At 45.2% G+C, this 10974-nt stretch overlaps 1 protein-coding gene across 4 annotated transcripts in view; it reads left to right on the top strand.

The window, feature by feature from the left end:
- Positions 1 to 10974, top strand: part of KCNH5 (potassium voltage-gated channel subfamily H member 5) — a 332203-nt gene that overhangs the window by 127618 nt on the left and 193611 nt on the right. The gene's annotated exons all lie outside the window — the stretch shown is intronic.

Raw genomic sequence — 10974 nt, 5'->3', positions numbered from 1 at the left:
CTATGAGAAGACCACCCCATAATCTGTTATATACTGTGCCTAATTGAAGAACATTTTTCATCCAGTTTTGGGAAGTCGCCTCAAAGAGGTTTCATAGTAGATCATCTGTAGATAAATGTGCAGTAGATTAGATAAATCAGATGTTTTCATTATTGCTTTGTTAGACCTGATGAGACGTGTGTACTTACTTTGAAAATCCATGTGAGAATGGGTGCATGATCCTCAAATAAACAAAGCATTTTAATATTTGGCAGATAAAATTTCAAAAAAGCATCAAGCAGCCATTTTGAACTAGATTTTCAAAGTAAGCATGCCAGCCTCATCAGGTCCACTAAATCTTATTCATAATATATGTATTATGTATTGTGAAATTTGGTTACAAATTCACTGTCTATTAATTTTTCTTGCAATTTTTTTTTTTTTTTTTGCTTTATGCCGACAAATTTTAAGGTTCATTGACAGCAACTGACATAGAAATCATCTTTTAAAATTGTGACATATTCATTTCATGTTTGCATTTAATTTTATCTCCTCGTTCACCTTTGAATGTTGTTTTATTGAAATGACATTGTAAACAGGGTGAAATCCACAGTCAATCCACAAAACAGTCTCAAGGAAGCTCTCTCTTAGGCCCCCTTCACACGTCCGTGCTTCCGGTATGTGTGGTGTCCATTTACACATACTTGCTAAAATCTCTGTTGATCTTCAATCCTCACTGTTTTCACATGAACGCATGTCCTGGTGATCCACACGGAGACATGGCCGTTTTTTACAGTCAGCACGGATGACAATATTCAATAGAAGTCTATTGGTCAGTGAAACACACCATACGGCACTGATGACATCTGCGGGACCCGTGACAGAATTAAGCAATTGTTTTTTTCTGTGTTAAGATGTGCAAAGATGATACATCATTCAATGGATTGATATATTTTCCAGTTGTTATCCAAATAAATAAAAGAAGCTCTGAGCTGATATTAGTAGGCTGGGAAGGCCCATGGTTATTGGCCCCTTCCCAGCCTAAAAATAGCAGCACGCAGCCTCCTCGGAAATGGAGTATTACATTAAATGCCCCAGTTCTGGCGCTTTCTCTTGGCTCTTCCTGATTGTCCTGGTGCGGTGGCAATCAGAGTAATGGTTTATGGGGTTGATGTCAGCTGTGTAAGGTCAGCTGGCATTAAGATAGAAAATGGTGCACAAGAGAGCACACGGTGACACTATCTAGACCATTATAGTCAGTGGCTGTGTCGGCACATGCGTCCGAAACCGGTTTTGCGGGGGGGGCTTCGGACAGAAGCCCCAACGGGACCATTGAATGAGGAGAGGAATGCTTTGTGAAAGTACCTGTACCATAATCCTGTCTATGCTGATAATGAGACTGCTCAAAAGTCATCTGTATAGAACAGTAAGTGTGAATCCAAAATCAAGCCTATTATCTAGTGTGAAAATGTTAACGTTTCTCATGTATAGAAATTTTGCAAATTTATTAAACAAGAAACACGGAAATATCACATGGTCATAAGTGCTCAGACACTCATTTAAGTCACATGCTGTCCATTTCCTTCTGATCCTTCTTGAGATGGTTCTACTCCTTCATTGGAGTCCAGCTGTGTTTAATTAAACTGATAGGACTTGATTTGGAAAGGCGCACACCTGTCTATATAAGACCTCACAGCTCACACTGCATGTCACACCAAATGAGAAACATGAGGTCAAAGGAACTGCCCAAGGAGCTCAGACACAGAATTGTGGCAAGGCACAGATCTGGCCAAGGTTACAAAAGAATCTCTGCAGTACTCAAGGTTTCTAAGAGCACAATGGCCTCCATAATCCTTAAATGAAAGAAATTTGGGACCACCAGAACTCTTCCTAGACCTGGCCGTTCAGCCAAACTGAGCAATTGTGGGAGAAGAGCCTTGGTGAGAGAGGTAAAGAAGAACCCCAAGATCACTGTGGCTGAGCTCTAGAGATGCTGTAGGGACAAATACACATGAAGGACTCCCAGATTATGAGAAATAAAATTCTCTAGTCTGATGAGACAAAGAACGTTTTGGTTATAATTGTAAGTGGTATGTGTGGCAAAAACCAGGCACTGCTCATCACCTGCCCAATACATTCCCGACAGTGACACATGGTGGTGGCAGCATCATGCTATGGGGATGTTTTTCAGCTGCAGGGACAGGACTGGTTACAACTGAAGGAAAGATGAATGCGGCCAACTACAGAGATATCCTGGAAGAAAACTTTTTCCAAAGTGCTCTGGACCTCAGACTTGGCCAATGGTTCACCTTCCAACAAGACAATGACCCTAAGCACACAGCTAAAATAACAAAGGAGTGGCTTCAGAACAACTCTGTGACCATTCTTGACTGGCCCAGCCAGAGCCCTGACCTAAACCCAATTGAGCATCTCTGGAGAGACCTGAAAATGGCTGTCCACCAACGTTCACCATCCAACCTGACGGAACTGGAGAGGATCTGCAAGGAAGAATGGCAGAGGATCCCCAAATCCAGGGGTGAAAAACTTCATCATTCCCAAAAAGACTCATGCCTGTACTACCTCACAAGGGGATGTATACTCAATACTGAGCAAAGGGTCTGAATACTTATGACCATATGATATTTCAGTTTTTCTTGTTTAAAAAAATTGCAAAAAAATTCTACATTTGTTTATTTTCTGACAAGGTGAGTTGCAGAGTGTACTTTAATGAGAAAAAAAAATAATTTTTTTGAATTTACCAAAGGGCTGCAATGACACAAAGAGTGAAAAATGTAAAGGGGTGTGAATACTTTCCGTACCCACTGTATAACATTTCATGAATTTAGATGGTAAATTATTACTACATCTCTGAATACCGTTGAGCCAAGTACAAAAATCCATATGTGCTGATGGTACTGGCCGGTCGTTGCAGGTAGAAGGTCATAGTACAGGAGCTGTGCTGAACAGACTAATGTGTAATTTTTGTGAAAAGAATTAGTATAACTTAATTAAATTTCAATTCACTTTGGGCTTAGGAGTAGTCCAGTGGGCGGAGTCATGGTCTCCCATGCTTATCTGCATTCACATAACTGTCAATCACCAAGTAGGACCACCCACTGGGCTCCATATTCCAGAATTAGCAAATTAAATTGATTAAATAAAAATTACAAGTTTTTTAACAACTTATAGGGTTTGTCCAGCATTAGAAAAACCAGACTATTTTCTGTAACAGAACCACCTGTGATTATGGTTTGAGCCTGATACCAAAATTTAGTCCTATTGAAGTGAATGGAGTGAAGCTGCAGTACCGTACCCAAACTAAGGTCAAAGATAAAGGTGGTACTGTATCCTGAAAATGCAGATTCACCTGTGCTGGTGCCGGGAGCAGGTGGGCACATAACCATAAGTATGCGACTTGCATACATACAGTCACATGCCCACTAGACATGTATGACCTTGCTCAATACAAATGAATTGAGCGAGGCTGCACACGTCTAGTTGGAATGTGGCCGGAAGTATGCAAATTAAATATGGGTGCTCACATGACCGTCCCGTTGACAACCACCAGTAATGGTGAATCCCAACAGCATGCCCACTGCATATTCTGAGGACTTACAAGTCTGTAGTCATGTAAAGGGACTTGAAACTTGCGTCCCAAGATTGGACAATCCCTTTAAGTAATTTTTTGTTCTTTCTAAGTACTATAGAAAAGCTTATAGGAAAACACCAGAAAAAAATGCCAATACCTAAAGCATTTTGAGAAAAAAAAAGTAAAAAGATATATTTTTTATATAGTTCATTTCTTAATGCAGTATAGACTTTTGTATTTAGTAACCTCTTTCACATTTGTGTGCGCACACTGTCCGTTTCAGTATTGTCTGCTACCACGTATATAAAATACAAACTCAGTCTATATTGGTGAGAGATTTAAAAGCAGCAAAAAAAAAAAAATAATTTGCATTTTTTTTTATTAAAGATATAAAACGAAACCTGGAAGCAAATGCAATAAAATTGCAAATAATAGGATGACTAAGTAAATATGCTGAATATTCCTAATATATTCTGTTTGTTATAATAAATTCATTTTTCATCTTTTCTCAGAACTTTGCTTTTTCTTTTTGCTTTGTTATTCTGGTTTCGGAAAACTCGTCTCTCAGGGGTTAAAAAACAAAAACAAAACTGGGCTTTGCTCACCATGCCCAGGTACAGCGCTGACCTGGGCAGGGTGGGTGTCTGTTATGGAATAACTAAAAGAAGCATGAAGCCAAAGCAAAGCTATTTCCTAAGGATCACAAGTATGTGCTAGACTAGATAAGGCACAAGAGACGTGGAGTGGTGTACAGTACCGCTACAAGACCATTTCATTATGTACCACACCACTGCTAGGAGCCTCCAAGATCCCCTGTGATCTCCTGCTGGTAATTAAAAGCATTGCAGGGTATTGGACAGCAGCAGGATGCATGTGTAGTAGTGATGAGTGGGCATGCTCCTTACTTGGCCGAGTATTGCTTGTGCTCAGGAACCATGCTCGAGTCCCCACCACGCATGTTTTGTGGCTGTTAGACAGCCAATCAACATGCGGGGATTTCCTACCACACTTGGTAATGCCATATCAATGTTGGCTACTGGCATTACTGTGATTGGCCGACCCCATGTGTGTCACTGGGTCTTATATGAGATCTGGTGGCACACTCTCTTCTGGCAGCAGTTCAGTAAGGCCTAAGACACATGGCATGAAAATCGGAGCAAGTGGAATGCGATAAAACATCGCATTCCACTCGGACCAATATTACTCTATGTGTCAGCACCCATGAGCGATTATTTTCTCAGCCCTAATCGGACAGAGAACACAATCACAGCATGCTGCGACTAATGCAATCCTCTTCTCTCGCAACCATTCAAGTCTAAAGGGTACTTTACACACTGCGACATCGCTAGCGATCTCATTAGCGATGTGAAATTCTAGTGTCGCGGGACGGGGAGGAGGGTGTCAGCACACCGCGCTCACCCCTTCTGCTCGGGTCCGGCAGTTGCTCCTGGTGGCTCGAGCTGCGGGCCGGATCCCGGGGTGTCTCGAGCGACGCTCCTCGCCCGTGAGTGAAAGGGGGGGGGTGTTTGTTGGGATTATAGTTCGTGACGCCACCCACGGTGGTGGTGATGGCACCACCGCTGCTCAGTGTGGGGGTCCCGGGGATGGTGATGGGAGCAGCCAGGTGTTGTATTGCCCCTCCGTGGGTAGGGGTTGGTGATCCCGGGGCCCGGTGAAGAGATGTGAAGTGTAGGGCCTGGAGGGCGCAGGGGCGCGGGGGCAGCGCTGTGCCTTGCGGCACTGTGGTACTCACTCAGCCTGAGACACGGACACAGTTTGTACGGTAAACCAACGGCTGGTAGGACGGTCCCACAGACGGTTGCACCTGCACTCCCGGTAGGTGACGGTGACGTCTCTCTTCCTTGCACCTGTTTGACTGATGGTAGCGGTGGATTCCCTCCGGTTACCCGCTCCCCGACTGCAATCTGGGCCGGAGGAGCTCTACACTTTGCCCGCAGGCGCTGGCCCTGGGGAAACTGGTGCCTTGGCGGTGGCGGTGTCTCCCCGGTAATGGTCGGGCTGTTGCCGTCAATCGGGACTTTGTTGCTGGGGGATCTGCGTCCCCTTCACTGACGGATTCGGCAAATTGGGCGACTCCTAGCCTTGCCGGGGTCCGAGAGGCCCCTGCCCTGGTGCTGACTGTCCTTCGGAACACTGCTCCAGACCACCGGGCACACAGCCAACGGGGTCCTTCCAGGAACTTCCAAACGGTCCCCCTCCGGACAGTCACCGCCGTCGCTGACCTTGCTGTTCTAGCCCTACACACAGCTGGGCTCTCAGGCTTCTCCTTCTCTCTGCTCTGTCACCACTTCTTGCTTTCCTCCTTTTCCACTTTCCTTTCCTTACTTTCACTTCTGGTTGTTTACTCTAGCCCTTCACTGGACTTCACTCTTGCCCTCCCCGGGCTAATCTGCTGTTCACTCCTTCATGTCCCTGAGCTTTCTGCCTGGTTACTTCCTGCCTCCAGAGTTGTGAGCTCCTTGGTGGGCGGAGCCAACCGCCTGGCCCACCCCCTGGTGTGCATCACAGACTCCTGGAGGGAGGCAACAAGGATTTCTGGTTAGCAGGTGTGCCTACCTGGAGTGTGGGGTGTAGTGGTGTTGTTATCTGTGTCCCCTGGCTTGCCCAGGGCGACACACTAGAGCGCAAGTGCGATCTTTTGAGGTCGCACATAGGTCATTTTACGCATGTGCGATCTCGAAAGATCGCACTTGCGATCTAGAATTTTACATCGCTGATGAGATCGCTAGCGATGTCGTAGTGTGTAAAGTACCCTTTAGGGCGAGAGAAAAGTCTCACTGCACTTGCAGAACACCGGTGTAATGCGAGTGCAGAGCGAGAATGGCAATAGCCAGCTACAGTGGAGAGAGGGAGATAAATCCCTCCCTCCGCTCCTCAGATCCGGCCCGCCGCTCCTCAGAACCGGCCCGCCCCCGCAGCTGTGGTCCGATCACACGATTGGACCTTAGTCGCAATGACACTCGCATGACACTCTGCTCCCTCTGTGCTGCCAGCGTGAGCCAAGTGTCATGCGAGGATCACAGTAGTCCGCATGTGGCCCTGGCCTTAAAGTTGATCAAGGATGGAAAGCTTAGATTAGCTGTTTTTAATTGCTATTACAGTACATGGTATATTGTTCACTTGCACTCTTAAGTGCCTTTCATTTGGCACTAAAGGGTGTTTGTAGCCTTTTTTTTTAACCTAATAAATAAAATTAAAAAAATAAACGTTGTGGGTTACCCCCTTTGTTTGATAAGCAGATAACTGGGGGCTGGTATTATCTGGGTGAGAAGGTCCATGGTTATTTGGCCCTTCCCAGCCTAAACATAGCAGCCTGCAGCCATTACATGTGCCAATTATGGCTCTTTGTCCAGCTCTTCCCAACTTCCCTGGTGCATTGGCAATAGGGTTCTTACTTTTGGGGCTGATGTTAGTAATGGAGCGGTGTCTATCAGACATACGATAATCCCAAAAACACCCACACACAGATAAAAATAGTTTATTTCAATATAGACTCCCCCACACTATCTCTCAGTCACCAATTTTTCAAAAATGTTCTCACGAAGCTCTTCCATCTGTGTCCACGTTCCATGAATGCAGCTCCTGTTACTTTGAAAAGCAGTAAAATCCAGCTATTCACAGGTGCTGGTTAGTGATGACAACTCTTATCAGAGCCCCCCAGTCTTGATGAGTGAAGCATTGAGTTGGCGACGCTGATGAAAGTTGTCATCACTAACCAGCAGCTGTGAATAGCTGGATTTTACTGCTTTTCAAAGTCACAGGAGCTGCATTCAGGGAATGTGGACACAGATGGAGGAACTTCGTGAGAACATTTTTGATAATTAATTGGTGAATGTGGGATAGTGTGGGGGATTCTTTATTCAAAAATTCAAAAACTATTTTTCCTATATGTGTGTTTTTTTGTGACTACTTGGTTAGTAATGGGGTGTCTGATAGATGCCTCTCTATTACTAACCTCTGGGTTTGGTGCCAGCCTACACTACACAGCTGACATCAACCCAACTACCATTCCCCCGATTGCCACCATACCAGTCTGGTAATATCAGCCCCCAGCTGTCTGCTTTACCTTGGCTGGTAATCAAAAATAGGTTGGACCCTACGCCATTTTCAAAATTATATTTCCCAGAAGCTACCTGGGAGTCAGATGTGTGTCCAGGCATCTTCCCCATGCTGTTCCCATTCCATCGGAGTGCTTTTTCCATTCATTTCAGCCATTTTCCTGCCCCACGCCAGACCTCCTATTAGGGTCTTCTGGAAAAATGCTTTAGTTTCCAATTTACTTCTGTTTTACTCATTACTCAAATTGAGCCTGTCCAAGCGTATAACCTGCTCAAACCTGCTCAATTTGAGTAAAAAAATGTAATATGAGTGAATAAAAAAGAAGTCTAAATAAAATCAATGATTTTGACTGTCCTTTGCTTTAATTAGTTCTTCTATGTACACGTGAACATAATTTTTGATGGGAGGTTGTTCCAAACATCTTGGTGAACTAACCGCAGATGATATTTGGATTTAAGTTTACACCACTCCTTTTGTTTCTTTATGTTATCTCAGCAATAACGACCCCAAACATATAGCCAATGTCATTAAGAACTATTGTCAGTGTTAAGAAGAACAAGGAGTCCGTCCTGAAGTGATAGTCCAACCCCCGCAGAGGCCTGAGCTCAACATCCAGTACAGTATGTCTTGGATTATGTGGAGGGATGGAAGAATTTGCACAAGTCTCATCCACAGAAGATCTGTGGTCAGTTCTCCAAGATGTTTGGAACAATCTCTCTGCCGAGTTCCCTTTGCACAAGTGTACCGAGAAGACAAAAATCAGTCCCCAAATATTGAACATACCGTATTTTTCGTTTTATAAAACGCACCGGATTATAAGACGCACCACAAATTTAGAGGAGGAAAATTGGAAAAAATAATTTTTAATGTTAAAGTGAGGGTCCGTCTTAAACCTAGTGCTTCTTAATCCTAATGGTCACCAGGGGGAGCAGCTCAGGAAAGTCACAGAAGGCAGGGTAGGCGATGCTGCGGGTTCAGAAGAAGGAGTGTTGCATCTCAGGAGGATCGGTGATACTGCGGCTCGGGGGTGTAGCGGCAGGTGCCATTGAATCCCCTGGATTTGGCTTACCGGGGTGACGATGGTGGAGTGGGTTCATAGGAGGCAGGGTTACAGGATGCGCTCAGTGGTGTCATGGCAGACACCATTTTTCTGCGGGCAGGCAATCTGCAAAACTGTCACAGAACGGGGTGTCTCGGCGGCAGGTGCATTAAGCTGACTGCCGGTTCCATTGAATCGCCCGTGGTTGATGACATGGACTTCAAGAAAATGGCCACGGAAGCGTGGTGTACGCAGTAAGGACTCGGCAGCTATGTTCTTGAAGTCCATCACGTCAATCTGCGCACGTGCCGCCTCTGTGGCCATTTTCTTGAAGTTCACCGCGTCAACCGTGGACGATTCACTGGAGCCGGTAGTCAGCTCAATGCACCTTCCGGCGAGACACCGCATCCTGTGACACCCTCACAGCCTGCCCACTGATCAATGCTGCCCACCACGACACCTCCGAGCTTGTCCTGTGACCCTGTCTTTATGACCCCGCTCCACCACCACCGCCCCGGTAAGCCATATCTATTTTGTAAGACGCGCCCTCATTTTACCATCATTTTTTTGTGGGGAAAAAAGTGCTATAGTATATACTGTGGATTTTGCTTTTATTCATTTACTTTGCATTTTGTTAATTGATTAAAAAATAATTGTTTATAGTTTACTTTTAAGTATTCTTACTTTGCAGCATCTATTCCACATCTGCCTATAACATTTCCATAGTTGTGGTCTCCGGATGTGCATGAAACGTCAAGGTTTATCCGCGGCCTCTGCTTTAAATACTCCACTTACCATACCATTAAATTCCCATCAGGCAAATAGGATATGCAGCTCTTCAGCCTGCGCCAATATTTTCTAATATTTTGCTCCTCTGGTGTCAATTAATGTAAGATATTCCAGATTTTATTTATTTTCCTATGGAAGATCATTAACAAGACAAGCTGCTTTACTGGCAAAATATCTACGTTTCTGAAGTAGCAGAGAAATTATTGAGCCATGTGTTGCAATAAACAGGAGAATTAACCACTTGGATATTCATACCGATTGCTCCACAGCGTCTTAATGTATTTCGTAGAAATTTAAGGAGCTGAAATCTATTTGTAGGGTTTTTCTTCTTTGACCTAAAATTACGAGCAAAAAATGTAACCTTTGCAGAATTAAGCCGTGTAAGCTGGAATCCCAAGCAGATGTTAGGTATAAATCCTATGAAGTATTTGGTAACAAGGGTCATTTAAGGCATTTTCTTCCCCTACTGTGTCTACGGTGGGATTTTATTTTTTTTTTAAATATTTTTTATATTAAATTAGTCAATCATCAGATTATAGTCATTTATGATGATGTTCAAAATTGTAGAACGGTACAATTAATTTGTAATCTCAAACTTCATTTTGCATTATGGTCCACAGTACACCCCCTATTTATCTTACGTCTTAATAATCTCATTTATTTTGAAGAAATACAAAGAAAAGATGGGTGTCACGCTTTTGGCTAGGATGTGACTGGATAGGGACCCCTAAGCTGGCCATCAGACTAGGTAGCACCCCGAGCTGACCCTCAACCCAGAGGTACACTTGATGGCAGTGAGGTCTGGGCCCCCAGCATGTCCCTATCTCCTGTCTAAAGCCCTGATATAACACCTTCCACACCCACCACCCAGGGGCCGGGCCGGGCTACTAGTCACAAAATTCCACCGACCAAACACAGACTGGGGGGACAAAAAAACCCTCATGCACACTAAAAACAAACACCAGGGAGACTACAGGCTACTTTACACGCTGTGATATCGGTCCCGATGTCGCTAGAGTGGGTACCCACCCCCATCTGTTGTGCGACACGGGCAAAACGCTGCCCGTGCCGCACAACATCGCCCAGACCCGTCACACATACTTACCTGCCCGGCGACGTCGCTGTGACCGGCGAACCGCCTCCTTTCTAAGGGGGTGGTCCGTGCGGCGTCACAGCGACGTCACTGAGCGGCCGCCCAATAGAAGCGGAGGGGCGGAGATGAGTGGCTGGAACATCCCGCCCACCTCTTTCCTTCCTCATAGCGGCCGGGAGGCAGGTAAGGAGAGGCTCCTCGTTCCTGCGGCGTCACACATAGCAATGTGTGCTGCCGCAGGAGCGACGAACTACATAGTTACTGCTGCAGTAACGATAATCGAGAATGGACCCGCATGTCACCGATGAGCGATTTTGCACGTTTTTGCAACGATGCAAAATCGCTCATCGGTGTCACACGCAACGGCATCGCTAATGCGGCCGGATGTGCGTCACAAATTCCGTG

Source organism: Anomaloglossus baeobatrachus, chromosome 12, assembly GCF_048569485.1.
Source record: "Anomaloglossus baeobatrachus isolate aAnoBae1 chromosome 12, aAnoBae1.hap1, whole genome shotgun sequence".
NCBI classification, from domain to species: Eukaryota; Metazoa; Chordata; class Amphibia; order Anura; family Aromobatidae; genus Anomaloglossus; species Anomaloglossus baeobatrachus.
Note: the sequence above shows the minus strand (reverse complement) of the source record. Positions and strands in the feature narration are given on the sequence as shown.